The sequence below is a fragment of the Caretta caretta genome, chromosome 2 (genome assembly GCF_965140235.1).
Source record: "Caretta caretta isolate rCarCar2 chromosome 2, rCarCar1.hap1, whole genome shotgun sequence".
In the NCBI taxonomy this organism is placed as follows: domain Eukaryota; kingdom Metazoa; phylum Chordata; order Testudines; family Cheloniidae; genus Caretta; species Caretta caretta.
The window spans coordinates 67213251-67226444 of NC_134207.1; the positions used below are offsets into that span (position 1 = coordinate 67213251).

The following is a 13194-nucleotide window of genomic DNA, read 5'->3' on the forward strand; positions in this document are numbered from 1 at the left end:
CAGGTTGTGCCTCCTTTTGAAGTCTGCTTTTTAGATGAATATTCCTCCTTCCCCCACTTGTGAAATACACCCACATCTACGTTTCTAAGCCTTGGTCTACACTAGGCGTTGAGGTCGAATTTAGCAGAGTTAAATCGATTTAACCCTGCACCCATCCACATGAAGCCCTTTTTTTCGACTTAAAGGGCTCTTAAAATCGATTTCCTTACTCCACCCCTGACAAGGGGATTAGCGCTGAAATCGGCCTTGCTGGGTCGAATTTGGGGTACTGTGGACACAATTAGACGGTATTGGCCTCCGGGAGCTATCCCAGAGTGCTCCATTGTGACCGCTCTGGACAGCACTCTTAACTCGGATGCACTGGCCAGGTAGACAGGAAAAGGCCCGCAAACTTTTGAATTTCAATTTCCTGTTTGGCCAGCATAGCAAGCTGCAGGTGACCATGCAGAGCTCATCAGCAGAGGTGACCATGATGGAGTCCCAGAATCGCAAAAGAGGACCGAACGGGAGGTACGGGATCTGATCGCCGTATAGGGAGAGGAATCCGTGCTATCAGAACTACGTTCCAGTTTTCGAAATTCCAAAACATTTGTCAAAATCTCCCAGGGCATGAAGGACAGAGGCCATAACAGGGATCCGAAGCAGTGCCACGTGAAACTTAAGGAGCTGAGGCAAGCCTACCAGAAAACCAGAGAGGCGAATGGCCGCTCCGGATCAGAGCCCAAAACATGCCACTTCTATGATGAACTGCATGCCATTTTAGGGGGTTCAGCCACCACTACCCCAGCCATGTTGTTTGACTCCTTCAATGGAGATGGAGGCAACACGGGAGCAGGTTTTGGGGATGAGGAAGATGATGATGATGAAGTTGTAGATAGCTCACAGCAAGCAAGCAGAGAAACCGGTTTTTCCGACAGCCAGGAACTGTTTCTCACCCTGGACCTGGAGTCAGGACACCCCGAACCCACCCGAGGCTGCCTCCCAGACCCACCAGGCAGAGAAGGGACCTCTGGTGGGTGTACCTTTTAAAATACTATACATGGTTTAAAAACAAGCATGTTTAATGACTAATTTGCCCTGGCTTTCGCAGCTCTCCTGGATGTACTCCCAAAGCCTTTGCAAAAGGTTTCTGGGGAGGGCAGCCTTATTCCGTCCACCGTGGTAGGACACTTTACCACTCCAGGCCAGTAGCACGTACTCGGGAATCATTGTACAACAAAGCATTGCAGTGTATGTTTGCTGGCATTCAAACAACATCTGTTCTTTACCTCTCTGTATTATCCTCAGGAGAGTGACATCATTCATGGTCACCTGGTTGAAATAGGATGCTTTTCTTAAGGGGACATTAAGAGGTGCCCGTTCCTGCTGGGCTGTTTGCCTGTGGCTGAACAGAAATGTTCCCCGCTGTTAGCCACGGGGAGGGATGAGGGGGTAGCCACACGGTGGGGGGAGGCAAAATGCGACCTTGGAACGAAAACACATGTGCTATGTATGTAATGTTAACAGTAAGCTTTACCGTGAAAGAGTGTATCCACTGTTCTATAAAACGTGTCTTTTTAAATACCACTGTCCCTTTTTTTTTCTCCATCAGCTGCATGTGTTTCAAGGATCACAGGATCTTCTCCTTCCCAGAGACTAGCAAAGATTAGAAGGCGAAAAAAATGCACTTGCGATGAAATGTTCTCTGAGCTCATGCTGTCCTCCCACACTGACAGAGCACAGACGAATGCCTGGAGGCAGACAATGTCAGAGTGCAGGAAAGCACAAAATGACCGGGAGGAGAGGTGGCGGGCTGAAGAGAGGGCTGAAGCTGAAAGGTGGCGGCAGCGTGATAAGAGGAGGCAGGATTCAATGCTGAGGCTGCTGGAGGATCAAACTAACATGCTCCAGCGTATGGTTGAGCTGCAGGAAAAGCAGCAAGAGCACAGGCCGCCCCTACAGCCTCTGTATAACTAACCGCCCTCCTCCCCAAGTTCCATAGTCTCCTCACCCAGACACCCAAGAGCGCGGTGGGGGGGCCTCCGGCCACCCAGCCACTCCACCACAGAGGATTGCCCAAGCAACAGAAGGCTAGCATTCAATAAGTTTTAAACTTTTAAAGTGCTCTGTGGTCTTGTCCTTCCCTCCTCCACCATCCCTCCTGGGCTACTTGGTAGTTATCCCCCTATTTGTGTGATGAATGAATAAAGAATGCATGAATGTGAAGGAACAATGACTTTATTGCCTCTGCAAGCGGTGATCAAAGGGAGGAGGGGAGAGTGGTTAGCTTACAGGGAAGTAGAGTGAACCAAGGGGCGGGGGGTTTCATCAAGGAGAAACAAACAGAACTTTCACACCGTAGCCTGGCCAGTCATGAAACTGGTTTTCAAAGCTTCTCTGATGTGCAGCGCGCCCTCCTGTGCTCTCCTAACTGCCCTGGTGTCTGGCTGTGTGTAACCAGCAGCCAGGCGATTTGCCTCAACCTCCCACCCCGCCATAAACTTCTCCCCTTTACTCTCACAGATATTGTGGAGTGCACAGCAAGCAGTAATAACAGTGGGAATATTGGTTTTGCTGAGGTCTAACCGAGTCAGTAAACTGCGCCAGCGCGCTTTTAAACATCCAAATGCACATTCTACCACCATTCTGCACTTGCTCAGCCTGTAGTTGAACAGCTCCTGACTACAGTCCAGGCTGCCTGTGTATGGCTTCATGAGCCATGGCATTAAAGGGTAGGCTGGGTCCCCAAGGATAACTATAGGCATTTCAACATCCCCAACGGTTATTTTCTGGTCTGGGAATAAAGTCCCTTCCTGCAGCTTTTGAAACAGACCAGAGTTCCTGAAGATGCAAGCTTCATGTAACTTTCCCGGCCATCCCACATTGATGTTGGTGAAATGTCTCTTGTGATCCACCAGTTCTTGCAGCACTATTGAAAAGTACCCCTTCCGGTTTATGTACTCGCCAGCTTGGTGGTCCGGTGCCAAGATAGGGATATGGGTTCTGTCTATGGCCCCACCACAGTTAGGGAATCCCATTGCAGCAAAGTCATCCACTATGACCTGCACATTTCCCAGGGTCATTACCCTTGATATCAGCAGATCTTTGACTGCGTTGGCTACTTGCATCACAGCAGCCCCCACAGTAGATTTGACCACTCCAAATTGATTCCCAACTGACCGGTAGCTGTCTGGCGTTGCAAGCTTCTACCAGGGCTATTGCCACTCGCTTCTCAACTGTGAGGACTGCTCTCATCTTGGTATTCATGCGCTTCAGGGCAGGGGAAAGCAAGTCACAAAGTTCCATGAAAGTGCCCTTATGCATGCAAAAGTTTCGCAGCCACTGGGAATCGTCCCAGACCTGCAACACTATGTGGTCCCACCAGTCTGTGCTGGTTTCCTGAGCCCAGAATCAGTGTTCCACTGCATGAACCTGCCCCATTAGCACCATGATGCCCACATTGCCAGGGCCCGTGCTTTGAGAGAAGTCTGTGTCCATGTCCTCATCACTCTTGTCACCGCGCTGACGTCGCCTACTCGCCCGGTTTTGCTTTGCCAGGTTCTGGTGCTGCATATACTGCTGGATAATGCGTGTGGTGTTTAATGTGCTCCCAATTGCCAAAGTGCTCTGAGCGGGCTCCATGCTTGCCGAAGTATAGCGTCTGCACAGAAAAAAGGCACAGAACGATTGTCTCCTATTGCTCTGACGGAGGGAGGGGCGACTGACGACATGGCTTACAGGGAATTAAAATCAAGAAAGGGGGTGGCTTTGTGAGAAACAGAATGGCCCCCTCAAGGACAGAACTCAAACCCTCAAGATAGAACTCAAAACTGGGGTTAGCAGGCCACTGATTTCACAGAGGGAGGGAGGAGAAAATGAATACAAAACAAATCTGGTCTATTTCTTGTTTTGATCCACTTCATCTATCTTTATACATCTTGCTGGCAGCGGACCGTGCAGTAGGACTGCTAGCCATTGTCATCTCCTGGGTGCTCGGCAGAAGACAGTGCAGTATGACTGCTGGCCATCGTCTTCTGCTGGCTGCTGATTAAAAGACAGTGCACTGCTGGTAGGACTGAATCGCCATGAGACGAAACTTAAAAGGGAAATGACCTGGCTGAGTCACTCCCATGTTTGCCCAGGCGCCCCGACCTCATTGAGGTCGGTTAAAAGAGCACCCAGGACTACATCGACGATGGCTACCAGTCATACTGTACTGTCTGGTGCCAAAAGGCAATAAACTGCTGCAATAAACAGCACCCAGGAGACATACGGTGACGGTTAGCTGAGCGGGCTCCATGCTTGCCGTGGTATGGCGTCTGCACAGGTAACTCAAGAAAAAAGGTGCAAAACGATTGTCTGCCCTTGCTTTCATGGAAGGAGGGAGGGAAGGGGGGCCTGACGATATGTACCCAGAACCACCCGCGACAATGTTTTAGCCCCATCAGGCACTGGGATTTCTACCCAGAATTCAAATGGGCGGCGGAGATTGTGGGAACTGTGGGATAGCCACCCACAGTGCAACGCTCTGGAAGTCGACGCTTGCCTCGGTACTGTGGACACACTCCGCTGACTACATGCACTTAGAGCATTTGTGTGGGGACACACACACAATCGACTGTATAAAAACGCTTTCTACAAAACCGACTTCTATAAATTCGACTTAATTTCGTAGTGTAGACATACCCTAAGTACTAAGTTTCATTCAGAAGACAGCTTCTGACAGCACAGTGCTCCCAAACACCATGATGACTTAGTGAAAAATTAAAAAGGTATATTAGAACCTGCTTCTTCAGCTGAATTATGAACATTGGGAAGAGAAAGTACACATATTCTTGGCTAAGGATGTGCTGTACTGCTAGACACACAATCTTTTGGAGGAGAAAAAACACAAGTCTCTTCTGACTGTGTGTGAAAGTTAAGGTTCTGACAGCACTTTTCAAAAAGATACAAGGGTAACCCCTACGTACTTATCAATGCTCCATTATGAAGTTTTTACAAAATACACTAACACACACACACGCAGTACTTTATGGTGAAGGTATTTTTTATTTAAATGGTTAATTAAAATTTAGGGGCCTACTGTTACAGAGTGCTGAGCATACAAGAGCTCTTATTGATTTAAAATGGCACCTGATGAATGCAGAACACTTGAAAATTAGGGCATTTATGTCAGAAACTTCAGAAACTAATTTTAGACAACCATTTTTGAAAATGTTAGCCTCCACCTTCAAAGCATTAAACAAGCATTACCTAATTACTCTCTGCAACTACCCTGCAAGATGGTTAATATTATCCCTATTTTATAGGCAGAGAAACTGGGAAAGTGACTTGCCCAAGGCCATACCGCAAAGTCAGCAACAGAAGTGGGCTTGGCATGCAAATTCCTGGCTTCCACAGCAATCCTGTTTTCTGTCCATTAAACCAGATGCTTGAAGTAGCGCATGAAATCTTGCTACTAATATCCCTGTGTACAACATAAAATTGCTATGTTTGGTCACGTGGTCACTGCACTAGCACTTGAAAATACACATTGACTGTATATAACATCTTCAATACTGTTGCAGGTCGAGTGTGCCCCATCCCTTTTTGAGACGGAGCAAGGGTGATTATGGATCCGCGGCTGAGTCTATACAACCATCCCTCGTCTTGGGATAGCTTGGCCTAGGGGTAAAAGTCAATATGGCCGCTCTCTCTCAGGGCTGTGTGGCCTAGCACTCAAAGTCCATAGGGCTGTCCTGTTTAGCAGGGCTGTGTTGTCTAGTGGCCAGAGTCAGTATAATGGCCCTCTTAGGTAGGGCTGTTTGGCCTGGTAGCCGGTCATGACAGTGGACTGCCACTGGGGAGTGGGCTGGGGGAGAGAAGGGGGGCGTGGTGGCCTGGTAGGGGAACCCGGGCCCTCCCTGTTCCACCAGGTCCAGGTCCACCAGGTCCCAGCTCAGGCCCCTGATAGTGGCAAGTACGCTTGCCACTGGGTCAGCGGGGAATCCGCCCAAAACACACTGACACCACTAGGTATAATGCCTAGTCCCCCTGAGCTACTTATAGAATCACAGAATATCAGTGTTGGAAGGGACCTCAGGAGATCATCTAGTCCAACCCCCTGCTCAAAGCAGGACCAATCCCCAGGTTTCGCCACAGATCCCTAAATGGCCCCCTCAAGGATTGAACTCACAACCCTGGGTTTAGCAGGCCAATGCTCAAACCACTGACCTATCTCTCCCCCCCCACTTCCTCCCTGTCCCTTGTATAGTGGTCCTGATATCTCCAGAGTCCATAGGCTCTTTGGCCTGTGTGACTCTCAGCAGCTCTGTCACTCCTTGGGAGTCTGCAGGAGCTTGGGCATTTGCCTGGGTCTCGGCGTCTCCGGCTTCTGCCGTCTGTGGCTTCAGCAGCTCCCGGGCTGGAGCTTGCAGCATGCATCATCCTTCTTCAGCAGTAAGCCCTGAATGAGCCAAGCTGCTCCCTTTTATAATTAGTCTCCAGCCGGAGCATGCCCAGCAGGGCTGAGGGGGCATGGCCTCCTTGGCCCAGAGAGTAGAGTTAACCCTTGCAGTACTAGTGCAGGGTGAGTGCACCCTGTGACAAGTACCAAAGGTGTTATAAGACAACGAACTTTTAGCATTCCTTTATTCTCTGTTTTCCCTTCTCCTTTCTATAATCTCATTTCTCTCTCTTCCTTCAGTGAAATATGACAATTTATTCATTTACTGCAAATTTATCTCATAGCATATACATCCACCGATCTAGAGATGTTATTGGGTTAGACTTGTTCATCGCAGTACATGAAGGCAACTTAGCTAAAGTTTCTGGTGCTGTTACATGCCTTTACATAATAGATGTACGCTGCAAAGCTTTCCCAGTAGACATATAACTCCAATTCTTTTTAACACTTAATAGCATTATTATGGATATTCCTTTTGTGAGATTATTTATTATTACACTGTAATAAAAAAAGGGACCAAACACAGGAGTCTCTGGAATTCACATCACAAAATGGTATCTGGAGTGATCAAATATACCTTAGTTTAAATTTTCTCATTCTGCCTTACACATGTGAATTGAAGGAGGGTTACACAAGTATTCATATAACAAGGAATTAAAAAGAGGATAATTAAAAGAACGAGGGATGTCCTACAGACTGGTTAATATAGATTACAAGAGAATCAATTTATAGGTAAGGAACAGACTATTCTATTCCTATACATGAATACAACCAATATGGATATGTTTCAGAGTAACAGCCCTGTTAGTCTGTATTCGCAAAAAGAAAAGGAGTACTTGTTGCACCTTAGAGACTAACCAATTTATTTGAGCATAAGCTTTCGTGAGCTACAGCTCACTTAATCGGATGCATACTGTGGAAAGTGTAGAAGATCTTTTTATACACACAAAGCATGAAAAAATGGGTGTTTACTACTACAAAAGGTTTTCTCTCTCCCCACCCCACTCTCCTGTTGGTAACTGCTTATCTAAAGTGATCACTCTCCTTACAATGTATATGATAATCAAGGTGGGCCATTTCCAGCACAAATCCAGGGTTTAACAAGAACGTCTGGGGGGCGGAGGCAGGGGTAGGAAAAAACAAGGGGAAATAGGCTTGAATAGATACTGGGAGTGGCTAAGCCATTATGCAAGGTAACCTAAGTTAATTGTATCCAATTTCCAAATGAATTCCAATTCAACAGTCTCTCGCTGGAGTCTGGATTTGAAGTTTTCTGTTGTAATATCGCAACTTTCATGTCTGTAATCGCGTGACCAGAGAGATTGAAGTGTTCTCCGACTGGTTTATGAATGTTATAATTCTTGACATCTCATTTGTGTCCATTTATTCTTTTACGTAGAGACTGTCCACTTTGACCAATGTACATGGCAGAGGGGCATTGCTGGCACATGATGGCATATATCACATTGGTGAATGTGCAGGTGAACGAGCCTCTGATAGTGTGGCTGATGTGATTAGGTCCTATAATGGTGTCCCCTGAATAGATATGTGGGCACAGTTGGCAATGGGCTTTGTTGCAAGGATAGGTTTCTGGGTTAGTGGTTCTGTTGTGTGGTATGTGGTTGTTGGTGAGTATTTGCTTCAGGTTGGGGGGCTGTCTGTAGGCAAGGACTGGCCTGTCTCCCAAGATTTGTGAGAGTGTTGGGTCATACTTCAGGATAGGTTGTAGATCCTTAATAATGCATTGGAGAGGTTTTAGTTGGGGGCTGAAGGTGACGGCTAGTGGCGTTCTGTTATTTTCTTTGTTAGGCCTGTCCTGTAGTAGGTGACTTCTGAGAACTCTTCTGGCTCTATCAATCTGTTTCTTCACTTCCGCAGGTGGGTACTGTAGTTGTAAGAATGCTTGATAGAGATCTTGTAGGTGTTTGTCTCTGTCTGAGGGGTTGGAGCAAATGTGGTTGTATCGCAGCGTTTGGCTGTAGACAATGGATTGTGTGGTGTGGTCAGGGTGAAAGCTGGAGGCATGTAGGTAGGAATAGCAGTCAGTAGGTTTCCGGTACAGGGTGGTGTTTATGTGACCATCGTTTATTAGCACTGTAGTGTCCAGGAAGTGGATCTCTTGTGTGGACTGGACCAGGCTGAGGTTGATAAGCTATTACCAGCAGGAAAGTGGGGTGGGGGGAGAGAAAACTTTTTGTAGTGGTAAACACCCATTTTTTCATGCTTTGTGTGTATAAAAAGATCTTCTACACTTTCCACAGTATGCATCCGATGAAGTGAGTTGTAGCTCACAAAAGCTTATGCTCAAATAAATTGGTTAGTCTCTAAGGTGCCACAAGTACTCCTTTTCAGTATGGTATGTATCCAGTCCAGTTGGAAATAAAACAAACAAGAGGGCTGGGTGAAAACCACAAGTATCTGAAGAGTTTTGTGCTTTTCTTTAAATGGGGAACTGTAACCTAAAGGACACTGAACTAAGGCTGTATCTGTGGAAGATGAAATACCTACTTTGTTGTGTTTCATGACTCAAAGTCACCGCCCTGTTAATCTTACTATATGTGACTATTTTTCTCTGTCCAAGAGCTGGTAAATATCTGATTGAAAGGGTTTCAATGTCCAAAGGAGGCATATGTTTAGACATGCACATCAGTTCTAACAAAAATTTGACCCATCTGGAAACACTGAACCTTTGGGCCTTTTTGTGTGTGTGTGTGTGTGTGTGTGTTCTTCCACATGATAAAAAAAAAAAAAACTCTTCTAGAGAGCTTGTAGCCTACTAAAGTAGTATTTGATGATGACTGCTCAAGTGTATGAAATATGACTGCAGTGTTTTTGTTGTTGTTGTTTGTTTTTATTTAAAGGGATGAATTGGTTTAAGGTGGAAAGAAGGTAGATATGCTTTCTGATTCGAGTGGATAGTGGAGTTTACTTCAGGGAGAAATTCTGGAGCTGGTATAAGAGCTACTTGTCTGAAAAGAACACCATGAAAGGCTCCTTGAGACAGAAGACTCCCAGCTGGCCTACTCATCTAGCTAGTGTAATCACTATTAAGAAGGTGACCTTTCTTGATAAGAAATATTAGGACATTTCAGACAGCAGTTAAAAAGGAAGCTTCTTAAAGACCTTACAAAGAATTTTAAGTCCATCTGGGTACAGGATGTCCACAGTAGGTCTCACTGAGTAATATCCTTAAGAAATCTGGTTTTCCCTTTTTTGATATATACAGTGCACACCTCCATACATAAAATCACAGCCCAGTAAAATTAGACATATGCAAACAGAGCTTCCAACCTACATATAGGAGATAACTTAGTCTTTCAAAACTGATATAATGTGTGAAAGCAATAGAACATAAAAGTGAAAACTAATTTTTTTGAAAGATTAAAGGAATATCTTTGCACAGAATACATAATTAGGATACACAAGCCTCAACTTTGTGATACAAAAGGCTTGAAAATCTGCTTGCCCACTCAATAGCGTGGAGTAGGAAGCTTTCCCTGGTGAGTTCAGAGGCTAAGCTACTAATTTCTTTAGAATTTAAACTTTAATTTAAAGGTTTTTCTACCCTGAAGAATGATTACATAAAAATAGCACACATTTACTCTTGGTAAAGAAATCATGCGAAGTTATACTGGCAAAAGCACTTTTATGCGAGTATAACTGTTTACACTGGGGAGTTTGTCGGCACAGAAATGTTGCAAATACATAATAATCATAAAAGCAAAACACACACCTCAGGGAGAAACTCTTGAGCTGACTTCCGATCTTCGGACATTTAGGCCTGTTCTATATATCAAATCTAGTTTTTAATTACAGTGGTGACCCCCACCTTCATTGTCAATAATCAGCTGTGATTACCCCTTTTCTGCTTCCCACATCAGCATCAGCCTTCATGCTGTCTCCCATGCCACCCCAGCACATTGTGAAGCCACCACCTTTTCTCCTCTTTCAAATCTCTCCTTAAAATATCTTTCTTGATAAAATTTTAATCTTACTGTATTTTCTTTGTACACATAGTATTCAATCTTAAATCTGTAAACACTGTCAGTGGAGTTCCTCTTGTAACATTATCCCTGTGCTTAAAGTTATGCTTGGGGCCTAAAAGGAGATTGGAAAATATTGGGAAAAATTTTAACTGTACAAATTAAATTTCAATTTAACATAATAAGATGTATACACCACAAGGAGCATTTTCAGCTCATCTGGTCACTTTTATCATAATTCAGGTCTCAGGAATCCAGAACTCTGATGTGCCAGCTCCTATTCTGGGTCATTTCCCAGTGTGCACTCTGCTAGGGATATCAAACGTACAGTTGAACAAACAATGCTGGAGCTTGCATTATGGTCAAGTCCCACTTTTAACCCAATATTGTATATTTTAAACATTATTTTATCATGAACAGTACATGAATTTTAAGTATTACACTTTAAAATTATGGAATATTGGAGACAATGAGACTCTTCTCACCACAAATAGATAGCCAACTGTTGGTGCAACATAAGATGGACTCTGGGATATCACTCCAAATGGGAGCTGGAAGTCACAGAGGGTTTGCATTGTTGCAGAGAGATGGAGGTGGAGAAGCAAGGAATTATTTTGGAAATATATTCTCTTTCAAAAGAACAAAAAAATCCCAATTAAATACAGATATAAAAGTGCTTCCGTACTCTCTTTAGTTGGGGCATTTAACAAGCTGGAAATGTCTTCACCATACTTATAGATCACCTTAAAAGGTATTTTTAAAAGACAACAGCAATCTAATCAAATGTAAAATGTCTAACCTGCCAATGTAAAAAGAAACAAAAAAGCCTGCCCAACTGACAACAGTAAAAGGATTTATTTTATTTAATTTTGAAAAATCAATATAAAAATGAAGTCCAAAACTTCTTAGTGGATGTGTCATGATTTATTAAGCATGGAGCCTAAGCAAGCCCTCATAAGAGAGAAATTGCTTTCTTTCATCTTTAAAACAGACTTCTCATTCTTTTGCAAATACCATCATTTCAAAATAATTCTTGTCCAAGTAGCAGTGACACACCATCAGAACTTGTGAACAAGGCAGAATAGAGTAATAAATGCTGCACTATACATGCATTTTACACATTCAAAACACACAGAATATGGTGGTGTAATGGATTTAAAAATAAAATCTAATCTAAATTCCATGTAGAAACGCATGCCACGGAACATTTCTGGATCTATTAATGTAATTAATAACTATTATTGTAGATAATGAGAATCATCCTGTGAGAGGCCTCTGCTACTCAGTGAAGAGCACAATATAACTACAGAGACAGGTGTGGAGATATTCTTCAAATATCACATGAGAACAGATGTGGAATTTCAGGCTTCCAATTTCTGTTTTAATGATGAATTGCTCAAAAGATTTCCAGATGTAAACAATACTGTTTGTTCTAACTTTACCAGTAGCATGCTGCTGTACTTACAGTAAAGAGGACATACTGATCAGTTGTCAGGTATCAACAGATGCATTGTGGCTTCATGGTCTTATAAACTGTTCTGAGATGCACGTGTCTGTAAAACAAATTTGCATCTCCTGTCACCCTCATCTCTGCCTGTCTCTCACACTTCTGGAAGTTTCACACCAGCTTAAATTTAACATGGCTCAAACTGAATTCCTTATCTTTCTTCCCAAGCCCTCTCCACTCTCACACAATCTCTGGCACTCGTGGCAACAGCACCATCCTCTCTGCTAATCAGGCCTCCTTCATTTGGGTGTTGTCTTGGCTAGGAGATCTTCTCACCTTACTATAGGCCCCTGGCTATTATGTGCCGGTGCATTTTTTCAAATGGTATGTTCAGAGGAGCAGAAGGATGTGAAGGTGTCTATGAGTGGGATAGATGGATAGATTCAGGTTGGAGAGACAGGGATAGACTGAAAAGAGAGAAAAACATAAAAAGAGGAAATGTGGGGCAGCCAGAAAAATATGAAGGCAAAGCTTGAACACATTATGTAGGGAAAGAGATCTAGGAGCCAACGGGAAAGAAAAGAGGAAACAATAGACAGTGAAAACAATGAAGGATAAGATACTGTCTTAAAGTTTTGTACCGCTGCCCATGATTCTAGTAACTACCACCCACACCAAAATCACTAACAGCAAAATCCCCAGTGGACTTCATGGTGCGTCCGGCATTTTTGCACCCAAAACTCTGCTAGGTGTAGGGTTTTTGTTTTGTGCAGGGGGTAGTGGTGGTAACTGTTTAGAAACAGAAAGGGGTGTTTGAACTGTGAGCTTCACTTCTGGAGGAAATACTTTCTTAAAGAAACATGCTCCATGATGATTACGGTAAAGAGAAGAGAAAAAAGGTGAAATAGGGCCAGGTAGGTAAAGAACATAAAAGGAAAGCCTGAGATTCTTAGCACAACTTTCATTTTTAACAACTATTAATAGAAAGTTGTTACAATTACATACAAGAAACAGTACACAACTACTTATTTCTTTAAATTTGCATGGGTTCTCTCATTGTCATTATTATTTTGATTACGGTAGTGCCTAAAGGCCAGGGCTCCATTGTGCTAGGCACTATTCAAACACAGAACAAAGAGATGGTCCCAGCCCCAAAGAGCTTATACTCAGTGGTGCAAGTAAAATTCATTTCTTACCGGTACGGGGGGGGGGGGGGGAGAACCAGGTAAGCGGGGCTTGTGACTTCCCCATGTGACCCTCCATGTGATTCCTCACTGTGCCGCCCCCAGCCCGGGGCTCCCACGCTCTCCCCATCCCCTCCCCACATCCATCCCATGGTA

At 44.2% G+C, this 13194-nt stretch overlaps 1 protein-coding gene across 6 annotated transcripts in view; it reads right to left on the reverse strand.

Annotated features, from left to right (window-relative positions):
- FAM110B (family with sequence similarity 110 member B) overlaps positions 1–13194 on the reverse strand; it is a 188949-nt gene that overhangs the window by 68310 nt on the left and 107445 nt on the right. The window contains exon 3 of one of the 6 annotated variants that reach the window (XM_048840737.2): positions 11873–11960. The exons of the other annotated variants lie outside the window; for them this stretch is intronic. The gene's annotated coding sequence lies outside the window, so the exon portion shown is untranslated. The remainder of the gene's footprint in view (positions 1–11872; positions 11961–13194) is intronic. 6 annotated transcript variants of the gene reach the window in all.